The sequence below is a fragment of the Siphateles boraxobius genome, unplaced genomic scaffold, assembly GCF_051911475.1.
Source record: "Siphateles boraxobius isolate OS27281-9 unplaced genomic scaffold, OSU_SipBor_1 63, whole genome shotgun sequence".
In the NCBI taxonomy this organism is placed as follows: Eukaryota; Metazoa; Chordata; class Actinopteri; order Cypriniformes; family Leuciscidae; genus Siphateles; species Siphateles boraxobius.
This window is the reverse complement of record NW_027509190.1, coordinates 470,465-494,447: the sequence shown is the minus strand read 5'-3', so window position 1 is coordinate 494,447 and position 23,983 is coordinate 470,465. Positions and strand designations below refer to the sequence as shown.

General features: G+C 41.1%; 26 non-coding genes across 26 annotated transcripts; all 26 read left to right on the top strand.

The window, feature by feature from the left end:
- The first annotated feature begins 257 nt into the window (after positions 1-257).
- trnat-ugu (transfer RNA threonine (anticodon UGU)) lies at positions 258-331 on the top strand. The gene has a single exon. It is a non-coding gene; the product is annotated as a tRNA-Thr (tRNA).
- A 139-nt stretch (positions 332-470) lies between these two features.
- On the top strand, positions 471-559 carry trnar-ucu (transfer RNA arginine (anticodon UCU)). The gene is given in 2 exon segments: positions 471-507; positions 524-559. It is a non-coding gene; the product is annotated as a tRNA-Arg (tRNA).
- A 1,333-nt stretch (positions 560-1,892) lies between these two features.
- Positions 1,893-1,966, top strand: trnat-cgu (transfer RNA threonine (anticodon CGU)). The gene has a single exon. It is a non-coding gene; the product is annotated as a tRNA-Thr (tRNA).
- Positions 1,967-2,796: 830 nt separating this feature from the next.
- trnat-ugu (transfer RNA threonine (anticodon UGU)) lies at positions 2,797-2,870 on the top strand. Its single transcript has one exon. It is a non-coding gene; the product is annotated as a tRNA-Thr (tRNA).
- A 364-nt stretch (positions 2,871-3,234) lies between these two features.
- trnat-cgu (transfer RNA threonine (anticodon CGU)) lies at positions 3,235-3,308 on the top strand. Its single transcript has one exon. It is a non-coding gene; the product is annotated as a tRNA-Thr (tRNA).
- A 763-nt stretch (positions 3,309-4,071) lies between these two features.
- On the top strand, positions 4,072-4,145 carry trnat-agu (transfer RNA threonine (anticodon AGU)). The gene has a single exon. It is a non-coding gene; the product is annotated as a tRNA-Thr (tRNA).
- A 1,624-nt stretch (positions 4,146-5,769) lies between these two features.
- trnat-ugu (transfer RNA threonine (anticodon UGU)) lies at positions 5,770-5,843 on the top strand. Its single transcript has one exon. It is a non-coding gene; the product is annotated as a tRNA-Thr (tRNA).
- Positions 5,844-5,982: 139 nt separating this feature from the next.
- On the top strand, positions 5,983-6,071 carry trnar-ucu (transfer RNA arginine (anticodon UCU)). The gene is given in 2 exon segments: positions 5,983-6,019; positions 6,036-6,071. It is a non-coding gene; the product is annotated as a tRNA-Arg (tRNA).
- A 136-nt stretch (positions 6,072-6,207) lies between these two features.
- Positions 6,208-6,281, top strand: trnat-cgu (transfer RNA threonine (anticodon CGU)). Its single transcript has one exon. It is a non-coding gene; the product is annotated as a tRNA-Thr (tRNA).
- Positions 6,282-10,335: 4,054 nt separating this feature from the next.
- trnat-agu (transfer RNA threonine (anticodon AGU)) lies at positions 10,336-10,409 on the top strand. The gene has a single exon. It is a non-coding gene; the product is annotated as a tRNA-Thr (tRNA).
- A 1,626-nt stretch (positions 10,410-12,035) lies between these two features.
- On the top strand, positions 12,036-12,109 carry trnat-ugu (transfer RNA threonine (anticodon UGU)). The gene has a single exon. It is a non-coding gene; the product is annotated as a tRNA-Thr (tRNA).
- Positions 12,110-12,248: 139 nt separating this feature from the next.
- trnar-ucu (transfer RNA arginine (anticodon UCU)) lies at positions 12,249-12,337 on the top strand. Its single transcript is given in 2 exon segments — positions 12,249-12,285; positions 12,302-12,337. It is a non-coding gene; the product is annotated as a tRNA-Arg (tRNA).
- A 136-nt stretch (positions 12,338-12,473) lies between these two features.
- trnat-cgu (transfer RNA threonine (anticodon CGU)) lies at positions 12,474-12,547 on the top strand. The gene has a single exon. It is a non-coding gene; the product is annotated as a tRNA-Thr (tRNA).
- Positions 12,548-13,294: 747 nt separating this feature from the next.
- trnat-agu (transfer RNA threonine (anticodon AGU)) lies at positions 13,295-13,368 on the top strand. The gene has a single exon. It is a non-coding gene; the product is annotated as a tRNA-Thr (tRNA).
- A 1,630-nt stretch (positions 13,369-14,998) lies between these two features.
- On the top strand, positions 14,999-15,072 carry trnat-ugu (transfer RNA threonine (anticodon UGU)). The gene has a single exon. It is a non-coding gene; the product is annotated as a tRNA-Thr (tRNA).
- A 364-nt stretch (positions 15,073-15,436) lies between these two features.
- trnat-cgu (transfer RNA threonine (anticodon CGU)) lies at positions 15,437-15,510 on the top strand. Its single transcript has one exon. It is a non-coding gene; the product is annotated as a tRNA-Thr (tRNA).
- A 763-nt stretch (positions 15,511-16,273) lies between these two features.
- On the top strand, positions 16,274-16,347 carry trnat-agu (transfer RNA threonine (anticodon AGU)). Its single transcript has one exon. It is a non-coding gene; the product is annotated as a tRNA-Thr (tRNA).
- Positions 16,348-17,971: 1,624 nt separating this feature from the next.
- Positions 17,972-18,045, top strand: trnat-ugu (transfer RNA threonine (anticodon UGU)). Its single transcript has one exon. It is a non-coding gene; the product is annotated as a tRNA-Thr (tRNA).
- Positions 18,046-18,184: 139 nt separating this feature from the next.
- Positions 18,185-18,273, top strand: trnar-ucu (transfer RNA arginine (anticodon UCU)). The gene is given in 2 exon segments: positions 18,185-18,221; positions 18,238-18,273. It is a non-coding gene; the product is annotated as a tRNA-Arg (tRNA).
- A 136-nt stretch (positions 18,274-18,409) lies between these two features.
- trnat-cgu (transfer RNA threonine (anticodon CGU)) lies at positions 18,410-18,483 on the top strand. The gene has a single exon. It is a non-coding gene; the product is annotated as a tRNA-Thr (tRNA).
- A 747-nt stretch (positions 18,484-19,230) lies between these two features.
- On the top strand, positions 19,231-19,304 carry trnat-agu (transfer RNA threonine (anticodon AGU)). The gene has a single exon. It is a non-coding gene; the product is annotated as a tRNA-Thr (tRNA).
- Positions 19,305-20,928: 1,624 nt separating this feature from the next.
- Positions 20,929-21,002, top strand: trnat-ugu (transfer RNA threonine (anticodon UGU)). Its single transcript has one exon. It is a non-coding gene; the product is annotated as a tRNA-Thr (tRNA).
- A 139-nt stretch (positions 21,003-21,141) lies between these two features.
- Positions 21,142-21,230, top strand: trnar-ucu (transfer RNA arginine (anticodon UCU)). The gene is given in 2 exon segments: positions 21,142-21,178; positions 21,195-21,230. It is a non-coding gene; the product is annotated as a tRNA-Arg (tRNA).
- Positions 21,231-21,366: 136 nt separating this feature from the next.
- On the top strand, positions 21,367-21,440 carry trnat-cgu (transfer RNA threonine (anticodon CGU)). Its single transcript has one exon. It is a non-coding gene; the product is annotated as a tRNA-Thr (tRNA).
- Positions 21,441-22,187: 747 nt separating this feature from the next.
- On the top strand, positions 22,188-22,261 carry trnat-agu (transfer RNA threonine (anticodon AGU)). The gene has a single exon. It is a non-coding gene; the product is annotated as a tRNA-Thr (tRNA).
- A 1,624-nt stretch (positions 22,262-23,885) lies between these two features.
- On the top strand, positions 23,886-23,959 carry trnat-ugu (transfer RNA threonine (anticodon UGU)). The gene has a single exon. It is a non-coding gene; the product is annotated as a tRNA-Thr (tRNA).
- The last annotated feature ends 24 nt before the right edge of the window (positions 23,960-23,983 follow it).

The window sequence follows — 23,983 nt, the reverse complement described above, 5'->3', positions numbered from 1 at the left end:
AAGCATAGCAGAGATTGCTTTCCATTTCTCCCAGCTGAGACAGAATTTAGATGTATTGTAACTGGAGGTTCCAAAAACATTTCAGACACAAGTATTGAGAGTTTCAGATATCCCCTCTTTCTTCAACAGAGCCCTGAATGCCCCCCGGGTTTTGGAAATAATCCCCTAACCTCTTTCATGATATAATCAGCTATTTTCCTGACCTGCTACCTCTTTTAGACTTTTTATGCCAACACATTGTAGAAGGTTCAGCAAGTGGCGCTGTGGCTTAGTTTGTCAAAGTGCCTGTCTTGTAAACAGGAGATCCTGGGTTCGAATCCCAGCAGTGCCTATGCCACAGGATGTGGGCACCGCTCACTTAATCTTTTACATAGGTAAATCTTTGCATGCTGAACAGTGTGCATCTGCACAAAATGTGGAAATCTAAGAAGTGATGTGCATGCAATAGCGTCTTAAAGTTTGTCTTTTGTGGCTCTGTGGCACAATGGATAGCGCATTGGACTTCTAGATTGTGAATGGAGATATTCAAAGGTTGTGGGTTTGAGTCCCACCAGAGTCGTGCATACCCTCTTTTGCTCAGATGTCTTTGTGTTGGACAAGCATATGCTTAAAACTTGAATCCATAAACTACTTCAGAAGCATACCCTTCACGTTCTGCTTATTTCCCTCTTTGGACACACCCAACTCAGATCACAGAGTACTCTACTAATTAACTTAAGTCACCTATTTAAATAAGAATAGGTTGAAATCCACTGGTCTAGGCCAAAATCTGCAACAACCTATTGTTGGCCACCTACCTAGAAAAAAAAGAAGAAAAAAAAAAACACGCTTTCCATTTCTCCAAGCTGAAACAGCATTTAGACGATCGTAACTGGAGGTTCCCGAAACATTTGAGACACGAGTACTGAGAGTTTCGATCCAGAAATAAATGGCTTGAGATATTCCCTTGTCCCTCAACAGAAGCCTGCACACCTTTCAGGTTTTGGAAATAATCCTGTAACTTCAAAGGGACCTATTCATGATGTAATCAGCTATTCTCCTGACATGCTACCTCTTTTAGACTTTGTATACAAAAGCATCGAACCAGTGACAGTAACTTTTGTGTGGCTTAGTTGGTTAAAGCGCCTGTCTAGTAAACAGGAGATCCTGGGTTCGAATCCCAGCAGTGTCTTATCTGTGGCTTCTAAGAGTAGTCATTCAATCATCTCTGATGTGAAAGTCTTGGCAGGAAAGACAATCTGGTCTTTTCGGTTGCAAATGAAGGTTTTAAAAAGTGTCCCGTTTTTTGGGTCCCACCAGAGTCACGAATGGTGTCCCTTTGGACAGACGTCTTTACCAGACTGACATTTGCTTAAAGCTGGGGTTTTCCAACTTTTTCAGAAGCCTACGCAGCACATTTTTCTTCTTTTCCTTATTGAGCACACCCAAGTCAGATCGTCCAGTACGTTACTTATCAATCAATTATTTGATTCACCTGTATTAAATGAGAGAGATAATAAAAAAAAAATATATATGTGGTGCAGATGCGCTTCAAGAATGGTTTGCAAGTTCCTGGCTTAGGCCTGAAATCTGCTACTACCGATTGATATGGTCAAGCCTATGGATATTTGTACAAACAAAGTCTTTACATATATGAAGAATAATACATGGATATCTTTCTGGATTTTGCCCTTTCATATCAGAAGAAGGCTTAGGAAACATTTTAGGCATGACTATCGAGAGTGTAGAGCCAAAATTAAATGAGTTCAGACATTCCCTTGAGGCGTGAAAGGCCCTCGTGTTTTGGAAACAATCCTCTTACCTCTAAGGGACCTCGTTCATGACGTGATCAGCTGTTTTCCTGATGTGGTACCTCTTTTAGACTTGTTTTACCAACAAATTTCACAGTATCTGGCGCTGTGGCTTAGCTGGTCAAAGCGCCTGTCTCGTAAACAGGAGATCCTGGGTCCAAATCCCAGCAGTGCCTTTGGCACAGGATATGGGAGAGCTTAACCTTTTCACATATGAAAGTCTTTGCATGACGAACTGTGTTTACCTGCACAAAACTGGAAAAACTAAGAAGTGCTGCGCATGCAACACTTCCCTGAAGTGAGTAATTTTATGGTACAATGGATAGAACTTTGGACTTCTAGGATGCGAATGGAGAAATTCCCTGGTTGTGAGTCCCACCAGAATAGTCAGTGGCCTCTTTTGCTCTGATGTCTCTGTGAGTCAGACATATGTTTAAAACTGGGGTCCACAAACTACTTCAGAAGCCTACCCTTCACATTCTGCTCATCTCCCTTATTGGACACACCCACGTCAGATCATAGAGTACTCTACTAAGTAGCTCAATTAACCCTTTTGAAATAAGGTAAATAACAAAAATGTATAGCGTCTGGGAGGTTTCGAGAATGTTTTGAAAACCACTGGCTTAGGCCAGAATCTGCTACTTCCTAATGTTGAGATCCAGCCTTTGGATGTATTCAAAACAGTCTTTACAAATATGAATATATAATTCATGAAAAGCTTTCTGGATTTTGTCTTTCAGATCAGCTGAAAGCATAGCAGAGATTGCTTTCCATTTCTCCTAGCTGAGACAGAGTTTAGATGTATTGTAACTGGAGGTTCCAAAAACCTTTCAGAAACACGTATTGAGAGTTTCAGATATTCCCTCTTTCTTCAACAGAGCCCTGAATGCCCCTCGGGTTTTGGAAATAATCCCCTAACCTCTTTCATGATGTAATCAGCTATTTTCCTGACCTGCTACCTCTTTTAGACTTTTTATAGCAACACATTGTAGAAGGTTCAGCAAGTGGCGCTGTGGCTTAGTTGGTCAAAGTGCCTGTCTTGTAAACAGGAGATCCTGGGTTCGAATCTCAGCAGTGCCTATGCCACAGGATGTGGGCACCACTCACTTAATCTTTTACATATGTAAATCTTTGCATGCTGAACAGTGTGCATCTGCACAAAATGTGGAAATCTAAGAAGTGATGTCCATGCAATAGCGTCTTAAAGTTTGTCTTTTGTGGCTCTGTGGCGCAATGCATAGCGCATTGGACTTCTAGATTGTGAATGGAGATATTCAAAGGTTGTGGGTTCGAGTCCCACCAGACTAGTGCATACCCTCTATTGCTCAGATGTTTTGGAAACAATCCTCTTACCTCTAAGGGACCTCGTTCATGACTTGATCAGCAGTTTTCCTGATGTGGTACCTCTTTTAGACTTGTTTTACCAACAAATTTCACGGTATCTGGCGCTGTGGCTTAGCTGGTCAAAGCGCCTGTCTCGTAAACAGGAGATCCTGGGTTCAAATCCCAGCAGTGTCTTTGGCACAGGATATGGGAGTGCTTAACCTTTTCACATATGAAAGTCTTTGCATATGAAAGTCTTTGCATGACGAACTGTGTTTACCTGCACAAAACTGGAAAAACTAAGAAGTGCTGCGCATGCAACACTTCCCTGAAGTGTGTCATTTTATGGTACAATGGATACAACTTTGGACTTCTAGGATGCGAATGGAGAAATTCCCTGGTTGTGAGTCCCACCAGAATAGTCAGTGGCCTCTTTTGCTCTGATGTCTCTGTGAGTCAGACATATGCTTAAAACTTGAATCCACAAACTACTTCAGAAGCATACCCTTCACGTTCTGCTTATTTCCCTTATTGGACACACCCAACTCAGATCACAGAGTACTCTACTAATTAACTTAAGTCACCTATTTAAATAAGAATAGGTTGAAATCCACTGGCCTAGGCCAAAATCTGCAACAACCTATTGTTGGCCACCTACCTAGAAGAAAAAGAAGAAAAAAAAACACGCTTTCCATTTCTCCAAGCTGAAACAGCATTTAGATGTATCGTAACTGGAGGTTCCCGAAACATTTGAGACACGAGTACTGAGAGTTTCGATCCAGAAATAAATGGCTTGAGATATTCCCTTGTCCCTCAACAGAAGCCTGCACACATTTCAGGTTTTGTAAATAATCCTGTAACTTCAAAGGGACCTATTCATGATGTAATCAGCTATTCTCCTGACATGCTACCTCTTTTAGACTTTGTATACAAAAGCATCGAACCAGTGACAGTAACTGGCGCTGTGGCTTAGTTGGTCAAAGCGCCTGTCTAGTAAACAGGAGATCCTGGGTTCGAATCCCAGCAGTGCCTAATCTGTGGCTTCTAAGAGTAGTCATTTAACCTTCTCTGTCGTGAAAGTCTTGGCAGGAACGACAATCTGGACTTCTCGGTTGCAAATGAAGGTTTTAAAAAGGTTGTCGTTTTTTGGGTCCCACCAGAGTCACGAATGGTGTCCCTTTGCACAGACGTCTTTACCAGACTGACATTTGCTTAAAGCTGGGGTTTTCCAACTTTTTCAGAAGCCTACGCAACACATTTTTCTTCTTTTCCTTATTGAGCACACCCAAGTCAGATCGTCGAGTACGTTACTTATCAATCAATTATTTGATTCACCTGTATTAAATGAGAGAGATAATAAAAAATATATATATATGTGGTGCAGATGCGCTTCAAGAATGGTTTGCAAGCTCCTGGCTTAGGCCTGAAATCTGCTACTACCTATTGATATGGTCAAGCCTATGGATATTTGTATAAACAAAGTCTTTACATATATGAAGAATAATACATGGATAACTTTCTGGATTTTGCCATTTCATATCAGAAGAAGGCTCAGGAAACATTTTAGGCATGACTATCGAGAGTGTAGAGCCAAAATTAAATGAGTTCAGACATTCCCTTGAGGCGTGAAAGGCCCTCGTGTTTTGGAAACAATCCTCTTAACTCTAAGGGACCTCTTTCATGACGTGATCAGCTGTTTTCCTGATGTGCTACCTCTTTTAGACTTGTTTTACCAACAAATTTCACTGATCTGTGGCTTAGCTGGTCAAAGCGCCTGTCTCGTAAACAGGAGATCCTGGGTTCAAATCCCAGCAGTGCCTTTGGCACAGGATATGGGAGTGCTTAACCTTTTCACATATGAAAGTCTTTGCATGACGAACTGTGTTTACCTGCACAAAACTGGAAAAACTAAGAAGTGCTGCGCATGCAATACTTCCCTGAAGTGTGTCATTTTATGGTACAATGGATAGAACTTTGGACTTCTGGGATGCGAATGGAGAAATTCCCTGGTTGTGGTTTTGAGTCCCACCAGAATAGTCAGTGGCCTCTTTTGCTCTGATGTCTCTGTGAGTCAGACATATGTTTAAAACTGGGGTCCACAAACTACTTCAGAAGCCTACCCTTCACATTCTGCTCATCTCCCTTATTGGACACACCCACGTCAGATCATAGAGTACTCTACTAAGTAGCTCAATTAACCCTTTTGAAATAAGGTAAATAACGAAAATGTATAGCGTCTGGGAGGTTTCGAGAATGGTTTGAAAACCACTGGCTTAGGCCAGAATCTGCTACTTCCTATTGTTGAGATCCAGCCTCTGGATGTATTCAAAACAGTCTTTACAAATATGAATATATAATTCATGAAAAGCTTTCTGGATTTTGTCTTTCAGATCAGCTGAAAGCATAGCAGAGATTGTTTTCCATTTCTCCTAGCTGAGACAGAGTTTAGATGTATTGTAACTGGAGGTTCCAAAAACCTTTCAGAAACACGTATTGAGAGTTTCAGATATTCCCTCTTTCTTCAACAGAGCCCTGAATGCCCCTCGGGTTTTGGAAATAATCCCCTAACCTCTTTCATGATGTAATCAGCTATTTTCCTGACCTGCTACCTCTTTTAGACTTTTTATAGCAACACATTGTAGAAGGTTCGGCAAGTGGCGCTGTGGCTTAGTTGGTCAAAGCGCCTGTCTTGTAAACAGGAGATCCTGGGTTCGAATCTCAGCAGTGCCTATGCCACAGGATGTGGGCACCACTCACTTAATCTTTTACATATGTAAATCTTTGCATGCTGAACAGTGTGCATCTGCACAAAATGTGGAAATCTAAGAAGTGATGTGCATGCAATAGCGTCTTAAAGTTTGTCTTTTGTGGCTCTGTGGCGCAATGGATAGCGCATTGGACTTCTAGATTGTGAATGGAGATATTCAAAGGTTGTGGGTTCGAGTCCCACCAGAGTCGTGCATACCCTCTATTGCTCAGATGTTTTGGAAACAATCCTCTTACCTCTAAGGGACCTCGTTCATGACTTGATCAGCTGTTTTCCTGATGTGGTACCTCTTTTAGACTTGTTTTACCAACAAATTTCACAGTATCTGGCGCTGTGGCTTAGCTGGTCAAAGCGCCTGTCTCGTAAACAGGAGATCCTGGGTTCAAATCCCAGCAGTGTCTTTGGCACAGGATATGGGAGTGCTTAACCTTTTCACATATGAAAGTCTTTGCATATGAAAGTCTTTGCATGACGAACTGTGTTTACCTGCACAAAACTGGAAAAACTAAGAAGTGCTGCGCATGCAACACTTCCCTGAAGTGTGTCATTTTATGGTACAATGGATACAACTTTGGACTTCTAGGATGCGAATGGAGAAATTCCCTGGTTGTGAGTCCCACCAGAATAGTCAGTGGCCTCTTTTGCTCTGATGTCTCTGTGAGTCAGACATATGCTTAAAACTTGAATCCACAAACTACTTCAGAAGCATACCCTTCACGTTCTGCTTATTTCCCTTATTGGACACACCCAACTCAGATCACAGAGTACTCTACTAATTAACTTAAGTCACCTATTTAAATAAGAATAGGTTGAAATCCACTGGCCTAGGCCAAAATCTGCAACAACCTATTGTTGGCCACCTACCTAGAAGAAAAAGAAGAAAAAAAAACACGCTTTCCATTTCTCCAAGCTGAAACAGCATTTAGATGTATCGTAACTGGAGGTTCCCGAAACATTTGAGACACGAGTACTGAGAGTTTCGATCCAGAAATAAATGGCTTGAGATATTCCCTTGTCCCTCAACAGAAGCCTGCACACATTTCAGGTTTTGTAAATAATCCTGTAACTTCAAAGGGACCTATTCATGATGTAGCAAAAATCTTATTGTAATTAAACCAGAAAATCTAAATATCAGTGAACAAAAACAATTTCTAAAGCTAGGTCTTCTAAACATTAGATCGCTCACACCTAAGGCGGTTATTGTAAATGAAATGGTCACAGATAATAGTTTCGATGTACTTTGCCTTACTGAAACCTGGCTTAAACCAAATGATTATTTCGGTCTAAATGAGTCCACTCCACCAGGATACTGTTATAAGCATGAGCCCCGTCTGATCGGTCGTGGCGGCGGGGTTGCAACAATCTATAGAGATATTCTTAATGTTACTCAGAAAACAGGTCACAGGTTTAATTCGTTTGAAGTACTTGTGCTAAATGTTACGCTCTTAGATGCAAGAAACAAATCCATATTATCTCTAGCCTTGGCTACCCTATATAGACCTCCAGGGCCCTATGCTGATTTCCTAAAAGAGTTTGCATACTTTCTCTCAGATCTATTGGTCAATGTCGATAAAGCAATAATTGTTGGAGACTTTAACATACACGTAGATAATACAAATGATGCGTTAGGGACTGCGTTTACAGATTTATTAAACTCCTTTGGGGTCACGCAAAACGTCAGCGGTCCCACTCATCGTCTAAATCATACACTAGATTTAATTATATCATATGGAACCAATCCAACTGATATAAATATTATACCGCAAAGTGATGATCTCACTGATCATTACATGGTAACTTGTATAATACGTACTGCTGAAATTTGTCACGTTGCGCAACGTTATCGACCAGGCAGAACAATCCTTCCAACCACTATAGATAGATTCTCAAATAGCTTACCTGATCTATCTCAGCTGCGCAGTGCACCCAAACAAACAGATGAACTAGAGGAAATGACTAGCAGTTTGAGCACCATGTTCTCTAGTACACTAGATATTGTTGCACCAATTAGATTAAAAAAGGTAAGAGAGAAAACTAAAGCACCATGGTACAACAGTGCTACGCATGCAATCAAGAGAGAAACTCGTAACTTAGAGCGTAAATGGAAACAAACTAATTTAGAGGTCTTTAGAATCGCGTGGAAAGACAGTATGTCACGTTATAAAAAGGCTCTAAAAGCAGCAAGGGCTGAGCATCTCCGCAAACTAATAGAAAATAACCAAAATAATCCAAGGTTTTTATTCAACACCGTGGCTAGACTAACAAATAAACAAACATCACCAGAGCAAAATATTCCATTACAATATAGTAGTAATGATTTTATGAATTACTTCAATGAGAAAATAGAAAGCATCCGAAACACAATTGTAAATATACAATCCCCTATGATGTCTTATGATTCAGCCTCAATTATGGCCCCTCTAGAACAACTACACCGATTTACAACTATAGGACAGGAAGAGCTAAATAAACTTATCATTGCATCGAAACCAACAACATGTTTATTAGATCCAATACCCACTAAACTACTGAAAGAAGTGTTACCTGTAGTCGAAGAGCCTCTTCTTAATATTATTAACTCGTCTTTATTTTTAGGTCATGTTCCAAAAATATTCAAGCTGGCAGTAATAAAACCTCTCATTAAGAAACCGCAATTAGATCCAAATAACTTAGCAAATTACAGACCCATCTCAAATCTTCCATTTATGTCTAAAATACTAGAAAAAATTGTGTCCGCTCAATTGTGCTCTTTCTTACAAGAAAATGATATCTATGAAAAATTCCAGTCGGGATTCAGACCGCATCATAGCACAGAAACTGCGCTAGTTAAAATTACAAATGATTTACTTTTAGCTTCTGACCAAGGCTGTATCTCAATACTAGTTCTACTCGATCTAAGCGCTGCGTTCGACACTATCGATCATAAAATACTCCTGGATCGACTACAAAACTACACTGGTGTTCAGGGACAGGCATTAAGCTGGTTTAGATCTTACTTATCAGACCGTTACCATTTTGTCTGTCTAAATGGGGAAAAATCAAAGATAACGTCAGTAGACTATGGAGTGCCGCAAGGATCGGTGTTAGGCCCTCTGCTATTCTCAATATATATGCTGCCACTTGGTAATATTATAAGAAAACATGGAATTAATTTCCACTGTTATGCTGATGACACTCAATTATATATCTCATCACGACCAGATGAAAACACTAACTTATCTAAATTGACAGAGTGTCTAAATGATATAAAATGCTGGATGACGTGTAATTTCCTGCTATTAAATTCAGATAAAACGGAGGTACTACTTATTGGTCCAAAAAACTACCCACAAAATCCCTTACAATACAACTTTAATTTAGAAGGATGTCCTGTTACTTTATCCACTACAGTAAAAGACCTGGGTGTTATACTAGACCGCAACTTGACTTTCGAAAATCATATTTCATATATTACAAGAACAGCCTTTTTCCACCTTAGAAACATTGCTAAGCTACGCAACATGCTATCTGTTTCTGATGCAGAAAAGTTAGTTCATGCTTTCATGACCTCGAGACTAGATTACTGTAATGCTTTATTAGCTGGCTGTCCTACATCCTCAATTAACAAGCTACAGTTAGTGCAAAATGCAGCTGCTAGAGTTCTTACTAGATCAAGAAAATATGATCATATAACACCTATTTTATCATCTCTACACTGGTTACCTATTAAGTTACGTATCAATTACAAAGTATTCCTACTGACCTATAAAGCCCTAAATGGTTTAGCTCCTGTGTATTTAACAGACCTTCTATCGCCATACAATCCATCGCGCTCTTTAAGATCACTAAATTCGAGGCTTCTGGTCATTCCTAGGATATCTAAGTCCACTAAAGGAGGGAGGGCGTTCTCGCATTTAGCTCCTAAACTCTGGAATAGCCTTCCTGATATTGTACGAGCCTCAGACTCGCTGTCCCAGTTTAAAACTAGATTAAAGACGCATCTCTTTAACCAAGCATTCACTTAATGCTTAACCTTTGATACTGCTGAATCGGTTCGAATGCATTAACATTATGAACATCAGCTATGCTAATTATTTCCCATCTGCCTTTCTGCTGTTATCTCGGGACGCTAGTCCCGAGGTAAATAGCGTTCGTCAGCTCCAGTTTGTATCCAGCCTCTCACGGAGACTTCAGATGCCCCAACGCCTGTGAAGAGACGACTCGACGCCTGTGAAGAGACGACTCAAAGCCGGCGATATGTTATGCCATAAATTAATACTTGATTAACTAACTGTATTTTTCTATGTACATTTCCGAAATGCAATTTCTGTAAAGCTGCTTTGAGACAATGTGTATTGTGAAAAGCGCTATACAAATAAATTTGAATTGAATTGAATTGAATTAATCAGCTATTCTCCTGACATGCTACCTCTTTTAGACTTTGTATACAAAAGCATCGAACCAGTGACAGTAACTGGCGCTGTGGCTTAGTTGGTCAAAGCGCCTGTCTAGTAAACAGGAGATCCTGGGTTCGAATCCCAGCAGTGCCTAATCTGTGGCTTCTAAGAGTAGTCATTTAACCTTCTCTGACGTGAAAGTCTTGGCAGGAAAGACAATCTGGACTTCTCGGTTGCAAATGAAGGTTTTAAAAAGGTTGTCGTTTTTTGGGTCCCACCAGAGTCACGAATGGTGTCCCTTTGCACAGACGTCTTTACCAGACTGACATTTGCTTAAAGCTGGGGTTTTCCAACTTTTTCAGAAGCCTACGCAACACATTTTTCTTCTTTTCCTTATTGAGCACACCCAAGTCAGATCGTCGAGTATGTTACTTATCAATCAATTATTTGATTCACCTGTATTAAATGAGAGAGATAATAAAAAATATATATATATATGTGGTGCAGATGCGCTTCAAGAATGGTTTGCAAGCTCCTGGCTTAGGCCTGAAATCTGCTACTACCTATTGATATGGTCAAGCCTATGGATATTTGTATAAACAAAGTCTTTACATATATGAAGAATAATACATGGATAACTTTCTGGATTTTGCCATTTCATATCAGAAGAAGGCTCAGGAAACATTTTAGGCATGACTATCGAGAGTGTAGAGCCAAAATTAAATGAGTTCAGACATTCCCTTGAGGCGTGAAAGGCCCTCGTGTTTTGGAAACAATCCTCTTAACTCTAAGGGACCTCTTTCATGACGTGATCAGCTGTTTTCCTGATGTGCTACCTCTTTTAGACTTGTTTTACCAACAAATTTCACTGATCTGTGGCTTAGCTGGTCAAAGCGCCTGTCTCGTAAACAGGAGATCCTGGGTTCAAATCCCAGCAGTGCCTTTGGCACAGGATATGGGAGTGCTTAACCATTTCACATATGAAAGTCTTTGCATGACGAACTGTGTTTACCTGCACAAAACTGGAAAAACTAAGAAGTGCTGCGCATGCAATACTTCCCTGAAGTGTGTCATTTTATGGTACAATGGATAGAACTTTGGACTTCTGGGATGCGAATGGAGAAATTCCCTGGTTGTGGTTTTGAGTCCCACCAGAATAGTCAGTGGCCTCTTTTGCTCTGATGTCTCTGTGAGTCAGACATATGTTTAAAACTGGGTTCCACAAACTACTTCAGAAGCCTACCCTTCACATTCTGCTCATCTCCCTTATTGGACACACCCACGTCAGATCATAGAGTACTCTACTAAGTAGCTCAATTAACCCTTTTGAAATAAGGTAAATAACGAAAATGTATAGCGTCTGGGAGGTTTCGAGAATGGTTTGAAAACCACTGGCTTAGGCCAGAATCTGCTACTTCCTATTGTTGAGATCCAGCCTCTGGATGTATTCAAAACAGTCTTTACAAATATGAATATATAATTCATGAAAAGCTTTCTGGATTTTGTCTTTCAGATCAGCTGAAAGCATAGCAGAGATTGTTTTCCATTTCTCCTAGCTGAGACAGAGTTTAGATGTATTGTAACTGGAGGTTCCAAAAACCTTTCAGAGACACGTATTGAGAGTTTCAGATATTCCCTCTTTCTTCAACAGAGCCCTGAATGCCCCTCGGGTTTTGGAAATAATCCCCTAACCTCTTTCATGATGTAATCAGCTATTTTCCTGACCTGCTACCTCTTTTAGACTTTTTATAGCAACACATTGTAGAAGGTTCGGCAAGTGGCGCTGTGGCTTAGTTGGTCAAAGCGCCTGTCTTGTAAACAGGAGATCCTGGGTTCGAATCTCAGCAGTGCCTATGCCACAGGATGTGGGCACCACTCACTTAATCTTTTACATATGTAAATCTTTGCATGCTGAACAGTGTGCATCTGCACAAAATGTGGAAATCTAAGAAGTGATGTGCATGCAATAGCGTCTTAAAGTTTGTCTTTTGTGGCTCTGTGGCGCAATGGATAGCGCATTGGACTTCTAGATTGTGAATGGAGATATTCAAAGGTTGTGGGTTCGAGTCCCACCAGAGTCGTGCATACCCTCTATTGCTCAGATGTTTTGGAAACAATCCTCTTACCTCTAAGGGACCTCGTTCATGACGTGATCAGCTGTTTTCCTGATGTGGTACCACTTTTAGACTTGTTTTACCAACAAATTTCACAGTATCTGGCGCTGTGGCTTAGCTGGTCAAAGCGCCTGTCTCGTAAACAGGAGATCCTGGGTTCAAATCCCAGCAGTGTCTTTGGCACAGGATATGGGAGTGCTTAACCTTTTCACATATGAAAGTCTTTGCATGACGAACTGTGTTTACCTGCACAAAACTGGAAAAACTAAGAAGTGCTGCGCATGCAACACTTCCCTGAAGTGTGTCATTTTATGGTACAATGGATACAACTTTGGACTACTAGGATGCGAATGGAGAAATTCCCTGGTTGTGAGTCCCACCAGAATAGTCAGTGGCCTCTTTTGCTCTGATGTCTCTGTGAGTCAGACATATGCTTAAAACTTGAATCCACAAACTACTTCAGAAGCATACCCTTCACGTTCTGCTTATTTCCCTCTTTGGACACACCCAACTCAGATCACAGAGTACTCTACTAATTAACTTAAGTCACCTATTTAAATAAGAATAGGTTGAAATCCACTGGCCTAGGCCAAAATCTGCAACAACCTATTGTTGGCCACCTACCTAGAAGAAAAAGAAGAAAAAAAAACACGCTTTCCATTTCACCAAGCTGAAACAGCATTTAGATGTATCGTAACTGGAGGTTCCCGAAACATTTGAGACACGAGTACTGAGAGTTTCGATCCAGAAATAAATGGCTTGAGATATTCCCTTGTCCCTCAACAGAAGCCTGCACACCTTTCAGGTTTTGGAAATAATCCTGTAACTTCAAAGGGACCTATTCATGATGTAATCAGCTATTCTCCTGACATGCTACCTCTTTTAGACTTTGTATACAAAAGCATCGAACCAGTGACAGTAACTGGCGCTGTGGCTTAGTTGGTCAAAGTGCCTGTCTAGTAAACAGGAGATCCTGGGTTTGAATCCCAGCAGTGCCTAATCTGTGGCTTCTAAGAGTAGTCATTTAACCTTCTCCTTCTCTGACGTGAAAGTCTTGGCAGGAAAGACAATCTGGACTTCTCGGTTGCAAATGAAGGTTTTAAAAAGGTTGTCGTTTTTTGGGTCCCACCAGAGTCACGAATGGTGTCCCTTTGCACAGACGTCTTTACCAGACTGACATTTGCTTAAAGCTGGGGTTTTCCAACTTTTTCAGAAGCCTACGCAACACATTTTTCTTCTTTTCCTTATTGAGCACACCCAAGTCAGATCGTCGAGTACGTTAATTATCAATCAATTATTTGATTCACCTGTATTAAATGAGAGAGATAATAAAAAATATATATATATGTGGTGCAGATGCGCTTCAAGAATGGTTTGCAAGCTCCTGGCTTAGGCCTGAAATCTGCTACTACCCATTGATATGGTCAAGCCTATGGATATTTGTACAAACAAAGTCTTTACATATATGAAGAATAATACATGGATAACTTTCTGGATTTTGCCATTTCATATCAGAAGAAGGCTCAGGAAACATTTTAGGCATGACTATCGAGAGTGTAGAGCCAAAATTAAATGAGTTCAGACATTCCCTTGAGGCGTGAAAGGCCCTCGTGTTTTGGAAACAATCCTCTTACCTCTAAGGGACCTCTTTCATGACGTGATCAGCTGTTTTCCTGATGTGCTACCTCTTTTAGACTTGTTTTACCAACAAATTTCACTGATCTGTGGCTTAGCTGGTCAAAGCGCCTGTCTCGTAAACAGGAGATCCTGGGTTCAAATCCCAGCAGTGCCTTTGGCACAGGATATGGGAGTGCTTAACCTTTTCACATATGAAAGTCTTTGCATGACGAACTGTGTTTACCTTCACAAAACTGGAAAAACTAAGAAGTGCTGCGCATGCAATACTTCCCTGAAGTGTGTCATTTTATGGTACAATGGATAGAACTTTGGACTTCTGGGATGCGAATGGAGAAATTCCCTGGTTGTGGTTTTGAGTCCCACCAGAATAGTCAGTGGCCTCTTTTGCTCTGATGTCTCTGTGAGTCAGACATATGTTTAAAACTGGGGTCCACAAACTACTTCAGAAGCCTACCCTTCACATTCTGCTCATCTCCCTTATTGGACACACCCACGTCAGATCATAGAGTACTCTACTAAGTAGCTCAATTAACCCTTTTGAAATAAGGTAAATAACAAAAATGTATAGCGTCTGGGAGGTTTCGAGAATGTTTTGAAAACCACTGGCTTAGGCCAGAATCTGCTACTTCCTATTGTTGAGATCCAGCCTCTGGATGTATTCAAAACAGTCTTTACAAATATGAATATATAATTCATGAAAAGCTTTCTGGATTTTGTCTTTCAGATCAGCTGAAAGCATAGCAGAGATTGCTTTCCATTTCTCCTAGCTGAGACAGAGTTTAGATGTATTGTAACTGGAGGTTCCAAAAACCTTTCAGAAACACGTATTGAGAGTTTCAGATATTCCCTCTTTCTTCAACAGAGCCCTGAATGCCCCTCGGGTTTTGGAAATAATCCCCTAACCTCTTTCATGATGTAATCAGCTATTTTCCTGACCTGCTACCTCTTTTAGACTTTTTATAGCAACACATTGTAGAAGGTTCAGCAAGTGGCGCTGTGGCTTAGTTGGTCAAAGTGCCTGTCTTGTAAACAGGAGATCCTGGGTTCGAATCTCAGCAGTGCCTATGCCACAGGATGTGGGCACCACTCACTTAATCTTTTACATATGTAAATCTTTGCATGCTGAACAGTGTGCATCTGCACAAAATGTGGAAATCTAAGAAGTGATGTCCATGCAATAGCGTCTTAAAGTTTGTCTTTTGTGGCTCTGTGGCGCAATGCATAGCGCATTGGACTTCTAGATTGTGAATGGAGATATTCAAAGGTTGTGGGTTCGAGTCCCACCAGACTAGTGCATACCCTCTATTGCTCAGATGTTTTGGAAACAATCCTCTTACCTCTAAGGGACCTCGTTCATGACTTGATCAGCAGTTTTCCTGATGTGGTACCTCTTTTAGACTTGTTTTACCAACAAATTTCACGGTATCTGGCGCTGTGGCTTAGCTGGTCAAAGCGCCTGTCTCGTAAACAGGAGATCATGGGTTCAAATCCCAGCAGTGTCTTTGGCACAGGATATGGGAGTGCTTAACCTTTTCACATATGAAAGTCTTTGCATATGAAAGTCTTTGCATGACGAACTGTGTTTACCTGCACAAAACTGGAAAAACTAAGAAGTGCTGCGCATGCAACACTTCCCTGAAGTGTGTCATTTTATGGTACAATGGATACAACTTTGGACTTCTAGGATGCGAATGGAGAAATTCCCTGGTTGTGAGTCCCACCAGAATAGTCAGTGGCCTCTTTTGCTCTGATGTCTCTGTGAGTCAGACATATGCTTAAAACTTGAATCCACAAACTACTTCAGAAGCATACCCTTCACGTTCTGCTTATTTCCCTTATTGGACACACCCAACTCAGATCACAGAGTACTCTACTAATTAACTTAAGTCACCTATTTAAATAAGAATAGGTTGAAATCCACTGGCCTAGGCCAAAATCTGCAACAACCTATTGTTGGCCACCTACCTAGAAGAAAAAGAAGAAAAAAAAACACGCTTTCCATTTCTCCAAGCTGAAACAGCATTTAGATGTATCGTAACTGGAGGTTCCCGAAACATTTGAGACACGAGTACTGAGAGTTTCGATCCAGAAATAAATGGCTTGAGATATTCCCTTGTCCCTCAACAGAAGCCTGCACACATTTCAGGTTTTGTAAATAATCCTGTAACTTCAAAGGGACCTATTCATGATGTAATCAGCTATTCTCCTGACATGCTACCTCTTTTAGACTTTGTATACAAAAGCATCGAACCAGTGACAGTAACTGGCGCTGTGGCTTAGTTGGTCAAAGCGCCTGTCTAGTAAACAGGAGATCCTGGGTTCGAATCCCAGCAGTGCCTAATCTGTGGCTTCTAAGAGTAGTCATTTAACCTTCTCTGTCGTGAAAGTCTTGGCAGGAACGACAATCTGGACTTCTCGGTTGCAAATGAAGGTTTTAAAAAGGTTGTCGTTTTTTGGGTCCCACCAGAGTCACGAATGGTGTCCCTTTGCACAGACGTCTTTACCAGACTGACATTTGCTTAAAGCTGGGGTTTTCCAACTTTTTCAGAAGCCTACGCAACACATTTTTCTTCTTTTCCTTATTGAGCACACCCAAGTCAGATCGTCGAGTACGTTACTTATCAATCAATTATTTGATTCACCTGTATTAAATGAGAGAGATAATAAAAAATATATATATATGTGGTGCAGATGCGCTTCAAGAATGGTTTGCAAGCTCCTGGCTTAGGCCTGAAATCTGCTACTACCTATTGATATGGTCAAGCCTATGGATATTTGTATAAACAAAGTCTTTACATATATGAAGAATAATACATGGATAACTTTCTGGATTTTGCCATTTCATATCAGAAGAAGGCTCAGGAAACATTTTAGGCATGACTATCGAGAGTGTAGAGCCAAAATTAAATGAGTTCAGACATTCCCTTGAGGCGTGAAAGGCCCTCGTGTTTTGGAAACAATCCTCTTAACTCTAAGGGACCTCTTTCATGACGTGATCAGCTGTTTTCCTGATGTGCTACCTCTTTTAGACTTGTTTTACCAACAAATTTCACTGATCTGTGGCTTAGCTGGTCAAAGCGCCTGTCTCGTAAACAGGAGATCCTGGGTTCAAATCCCAGCAGTGCCTTTGGCACAGGATATGGGAGTGCTTAACCTTTTCACATATGAAAGTCTTTGCATGACGAACTGTGTTTACCTGCACAAAACTGGAAAAACTAAGAAGTGCTGCGCATGCAATACTTCCCTGAAGTGTGTCATTTTATGGTACAATGGATAGAACTTTGGACTTCTGGGATGCGAATGGAGAAATTCCCTGGTTGTGGTTTTGAGTCCCACCAGAATAGTCAGTGGCCTCTTTTGCTCTGATGTCTCTGTGAGTCAGACATATGTTTAAAACTGGGGTCCACAAACTACTTCAGAAGCCTACCCTTCACATTCTGCTCATCTCCCTTATTGGACACACCCACGTCAGATCATAGAGTACTCTACTAAGTAGCTCAATTAACCCTTTTGAAATAAGGTAAATAACGAAAATGTATAGCGTCTGGGAGGTTTCGAGAATGGTTTGAAAACCACTGGCTTAGGCCAGAATCTGCTACTTCCTATTGTTGAGATCCAGCCTCTGGATGTATTCAAAACAGTCTTTACAAATATGAATATATAATTCATGAAAAGCTTTCTGGATTTTGTCTTTCAGATCAGCTGAAAGCATAGCAGAGATTGTTTTCCATTTCTCCTAGCTGAGACAGAGTTTAGATGTATTGTAACTGGAGGTTCCAAAAACCTTTCAGAAACACGTATTGAGAGTTTCAGATATTCCCTCTTTCTTCAACAGAGCCCTGAATGCCCCTCGGGTTTTGGAAATAATCCCCTAACCTCTTTCATGATGTAATCAGCTATTTTCCTGACCTGCTACCTCTTTTAGACTTTTTATAGCAACACATTGTAGAAGGTTCGGCAAGTGGCGCTGTGGCTTAGTTGGTCAAAGCGCCTGTCTTGTAAACAGGAGATCCTGGGTTCGAATCTCAGCAGTGCCTATGCCACAGGATGTGGGCACCACTCACTTAATCTTTTACATATGTAAATCTTTGCATGCTGAACAGTGTGCATCTGCACAAAATGTGGAAATCTAAGAAGTGATGTGCATGCAATAGCGTCTTAAAGTTTGTCTTTTGTGGCTCTGTGGCGCAATGGATAGCGCATTGGACTTCTAGATTGTGAATGGAGATATTCAAAGGTTGTGGGTTCGAGTCCCACCAGAGTCGTGCATACCCTCTATTGCTCAGATGTTTTGGAAACAATCCTCTTACCTCTAAGGGACCTCGGTCATGACGTGATCAGCTGTTTTCCTGATGTGGTACCACTTTTAGACTTGTTTTACCAACAAATTTCACAGTATCTGGCGCTGTGGCTTAGCTGGTCAAAGCGCCTGTCTCGTAAACAGGAGATCCTGGGTTCAAATCCCAGCAGTGTCTTTGGCACAGGATATGGGAGTGCTTAACCTTTTCACATATGAAAGTCTTTGCATGACGAACTGTGTTTACCTGCACAAAACTGGAAAAACTAAGAAGTGCAGAGCATGCAACACTTCCCTGAAGTGTGTCATTTTATGGTACAATGGATACAACTTTGGACTTCTAGGATGCGAATGGAGAAATTCCCTGGTTGTGAGTCCCACCAGAATAGTCAGTGGCCTCTTTTGCTCTGATGTCTCTGTGAGTCAGACATATGCTTAAAACTTGAATCCACAAACTACTTCAGAAGCATACCCTTCACGTTCTGCTTATTTCCCTTATTGGACACACCCAACTCAGATCACAGAGTACTCTACTAATTAACTTAAGTCACCTATTTAAATAAGAATAGGTTGAAATCCACTGGCCTAGGCCAAAATCTGCAACAACCTATTGTTGGCCACCTACCTAGAAGAAAAAGAAGAAAAAAAAACACGCTTTCCATTTCTCCAAGCTGAAACAGCATTTAGATGTATCGTAACTGGAGGTTCCCGAAACATTTGAGACACGAGTACTGAGAGTTTCGATCCAGAAATAAATGGCTTGAGATATTCCCTTGTCCCTCAACAGAAGCCTGCACACATTTCAGGTTTTGTAAATAATCCTGTAACTTCAAAGGGACCTATTCATGATGTAATCAGCTATTCTCCTGACATGCTACCTCTTTTAGACTTTGTATACAAAAGCATCGAACCAGTGACAGTAACTGGCGCTGTGGCTTAGTTGGTCAAAGCGCCTGTCTAGTAAACAGGAGATCCTGGGTTCGAATCCCAGCAGTGCCTAATCTGTGGCTTCTAAGAGTAGTCATTTAACCTTCTCTGTCGTGAAAGTCTTGGCAGGAACGACAATCTGGACTTCTCGGTTGCAAATGAAGGTTTTAAAAAGGTTGTCGTTTTTTGGGTCCCACCAGAGTCACGAATGGTGTCCCTTTGCACAGACGTCTTTACCAGACTGACATTTGCTTAAAGCTGGGGTTTTCCAACTTTTTCAGAAGCCTACGCAACACATTTTTCTTCTTTTCCTTATTGAGCACACCCAAGTCAGATCGTCGAGTACGTTACTTATCAATCAATTATTTGATTCACCTGTATTAAATGAGAGAGATAATAAAAAATATATATATATGTGGTGCAGATGCGCTTCAAGAATGGTTTGCAAGCTCCTGGCTTAGGCCTGAAATCTGCTACTACCTATTGATATGGTCAAGCCTATGGATATTTGTATAAACAAAGTCTTTACATATATGAAGAATAATACATGGATAACTTTCTGGATTTTGCCATTTCATATCAGAAGAAGGCTCAGGAAACATTTTAGGCATGACTATCGAGAGTGTAGAGCCAAAATTAAATGAGTTCAGACATTCCCTTGAGGCGTGAAAGGCCCTCGTGTTTTGGAAACAATCCTCTTAACTCTAAGGGACCTCTTTCATGACGTGATCAGCTGTTTTCCTGATGTGCTACCTCTTTTAGACTTGTTTTACCAACAAATTTCACTGATCTGTGGCTTAGCTGGTCAAAGCGCCTGTCTCGTAAACAGGAGATCCTGGGTTCAAATCCCAGCAGTGCCTTTGGCACAGGATATGGGAGTGCTTAACCTTTTCACATATGAAAGTCTTTGCATGACGAACTGTGTTTACCTGCACAAAACTGGAAAAACTAAGAAGTGCTGCGCATGCAATACTTCCCTGAAGTGTGTCATTTTATGGTACAATGGATAGAACTTTGGACTTCTGGGATGCGAATGGAGAAATTCCCTGGTTGTGGTTTTGAGTCCCACCAGAATAGTCAGTGGCCTCTTTTGCTCTGATGTCTCTGTGAGTCAGACATATGTTTAAAACTGGGGTCCACAAACTACTTCAGAAGCCTACCCTTCACATTCTGCTCATCTCCCTTATTGGACACACCCACGTCAGATCATAGAGTACTCTACTAAGTAGCTCAATTAACCCTTTTGAAATAAGGTAAATAACGAAAATGTATAGCGTCTGGGAGGTTTCGAGAATGGTTTGAAAACCACTGGCTTAGGCCAGAATCTGCTACTTCCTATTGTTGAGATCCAGCCTCTGGATGTATTCAAAACAGTCTTTACAAATATGAATATATAATTCATGAAAAGCTTTCTGGATTTTGTCTTTCAGATCAGCTGAAAGCATAGCAGAGATTGTTTTCCATTTCTCCTAGCTGAGACAGAGTTTAGATGTATTGTAACTGGAGGTTCCAAAAACCTTTCAGAAACACGTATTGAGAGTTTCAGATATTCCCTCTTTCTTCAACAGAGCCCTGAATGCCCCTCGGGTTTTGGAAATAATCCCCTAACCTCTTTCATGATGTAATCAGCTATTTTCCTGACCTGCTACCTCTTTTAGACTTTTTATAGCAACACATTGTAGAAGGTTCGGCAAGTGGCGCTGTGGCTTAGTTGGTCAAAGCGCCTGTCTTGTAAACAGGAGATCCTGGGTTCGAATCTCAGCAGTGCCTATGCCACAGGATGTGGGCACCACTCACTTAATCTTTTACATATGTAAATCTTTGCATGCTGAACAGTGTGCATCTGCACAAAATGTGGAAATCTAAGAAGTGATGTGCATGCAATAGCGTCTTAAAGTTTGTCTTTTGTGGCTCTGTGGCGCAATGGATAGCGCATTGGACTTCTAGATTGTGAATGGAGATATTCAAAGGTTGTGGGTTCGAGTCCCACCAGAGTCGTGCATACCCTCTATTGCTCAGATGTTTTGGAAACAATCCTCTTACCTCTAAGGGACCTCGGTCATGACGTGATCAGCTGTTTTCCTGATGTGGTACCACTTTTAGACTTGTTTTACCAACAAATTTCACAGTATCTGGCGCTGTGGCTTAGCTGGTCAAAGCGCCTGTCTCGTAAACAGGAGATCCTGGGTTCAAATCCCAGCAGTGTCTTTGGCACAGGATATGGGAGTGCTTAACCTTTTCACATATGAAAGTCTTTGCATGACGAACTGTGTTTACCTGCACAAAACTGGAAAAACTAAGAAGTGCAGAGCATGCAACACTTCCCTGAAGTGTGTCATTTTATGGTACAATGGATACAACTTTGGACTTCTAGGATGCGAATGGAGAAATTCCCTGGTTGTGAGTCCCACCAGAATAGTCAGTGGCCTCTTTTGCTCTGATGTCTCTGTGAGTCAGACATATGCTTAAAACTTGAATCCACAAACTACTTCAGAAGCATACCCTTCACGTTCTGCTTATTTCCCTTATTGGACACACCCAACTCAGATCACAGAGTACTCTACTAATTAACTTAAGTCACCTATTTAAATAAGAATAGGTTGAAATCCACTGGCCTAGGCCAAAATCTGCAACAACCTATTGTTGGCCACCTACCTAGAAGAAAAAGAAGAAAAAAAAACACGCTTTCCATTTCTCCAAGCTGAAACAGCATTTAGATGTATCGTAACTGGAGGTTCCCGAAACATTTGAGACACGAGTACTGAGAGTTTCGATCCAGAAATAAATGGCTTGAGATATTCCCTTGTCCCTCAACAGAAGCCTGCACACATTTCAGGTTTTGTAAATAATCCTGTAACTTCAAAGGGACCTATTCATGATGTAATCAGCTATTCTCCTGACATGCTACCTCTTTTAGACTTTGTATACAAAAGCATCGAACCAGTGACAGTAACTGGCGCTGTGGCTTAGTTGGTCAAAGCGCCTGTCTAGTAAACAGGAGATCCTGGGTTCGAATCCCAGCAGTGCCTAATCTGTGGCTTCTAAGAGTAGTCATTTAACCTTCTCTGTCGTGAAAGTCTTGGCAGGAACGACAATCTGGACTTCTCGGTTGCAAATGAAGGTTTTAAAAAGGTTGTCGTTTTTTGGGTCCCACCAGAGTCACGAATGGTGTCCCTTTGCACAGACGTCTTTACCAGACTGACATTTGCTTAAAGCTGGGGTTTTCCAACTTTTTCAGAAGCCTACGCAACACATTTTTCTTCTTTTCCTTATTGAGCACACCCAAGTCAGATCGTCGAGTACGTTACTTATCAATCAATTATTTGATTCACCTGTATTAAATGAGAGAGATAATAAAATATATATATATATGTGGTGCAGATGCGCTTCAAGAATGGTTTGCAAGCTCCTGGCTTAGGCCTGAAATCTGCTACTACCTATTGATATGGTCAAGCCTATGGATATTTGTATAAACAAAGTCTTTACATATATGAAGAATAATACATGGATAACTTTCTGGATTTTGCCATTTCATATCAGAAGAAGGCTCAGGAAACATTTTAGGCATGACTATCGAGAGTGTAGAGCCAAAATTAAATGAGTTCAGACATTCCCTTGAGGCGTGAAAGGCCCTCGTGTTTTGGAAACAATCCTCTTAACTCTAAGGGACCTCTTTCATGACGTGATCAGCTGTTTTCCTGATGTGCTACCTCTTTTAGACTTGTTTTACCAACAAATTTCACTGATCTGTGGCTTAGCTGGTCAAAGCGCCTGTCTCGTAAACAGGAGATCCTGGGTTCAAATCCCAGCAGTGCCTTTGGCACAGGATATGGGAGTGCTTAACCTTTTCACATATGAAAGTCTTTGCATGACGAACTGTGTTTACCTGCACAAAACTGGAAAAACTAAGAAGTGCTGCGCATGCAATACTTCCCTGAAGTGTGTCATTTTATGGTACAATGGATAGAACTTTGGACTTCTGGGATGCGAATGGAGAAATTCCCTGGTTGTGGTTTTGAGTCCCACCAGAATAGTCAGTGGCCTCTTTTGCTCTGATGTCTCTGTGAGTCAGACATATGTTTAAAACTGGGGTCCACAAACTACTTCAGAAGCCTACCCTTCACATTCTGCTCATCTCCCTTATTGGACACACCCACGTCAGATCATAGAGTACTCTACTAAGTAGCTCAATTAACCCTTTTGAAATAAGGTAAATAACGAAAATGTATAGCGTCTGGGAGGTTTCGAGAATGGTTTGAAAACCACTGGCTTAGGCCAGAATCTGCTACTTCCTATTGTTGAGATCCAGCCTCTGGATGTATTCAAAACAGTCTTTACAAATATGAATATATAATTCATGAAAAGCTTTCTGGATTTTGTCTTTCAGATCAGCTGAAAGCATAGCAGAGATTGTTTTCCATTTCTCCTAGCTGAGACAGAGTTTAGATGTATTGTAACTGGAGGTTCCAAAAACCTTTCAGAAACACGTATTGAGAGTTTCAGATATTCCCTCTTTCTTCAACAGAGCCCTGAATGCCCCTCGGGTTTTGGAAATAATCCCCTAACCTCTTTCATGATGTAATCAGCTATTTTCCTGACCTGCTACCTCTTTTAGACTTTTTATAGCAACACATTGTAGAAGGTTCGGCAAGTGGCGCTGTGGCTTAGTTGGTCAAAGCGCCTGTCTTGTAAACAGGAGATCCTGGGTTCGAATCTCAGCAGTGCCTATGCCACAGGATGTGGGCACCACT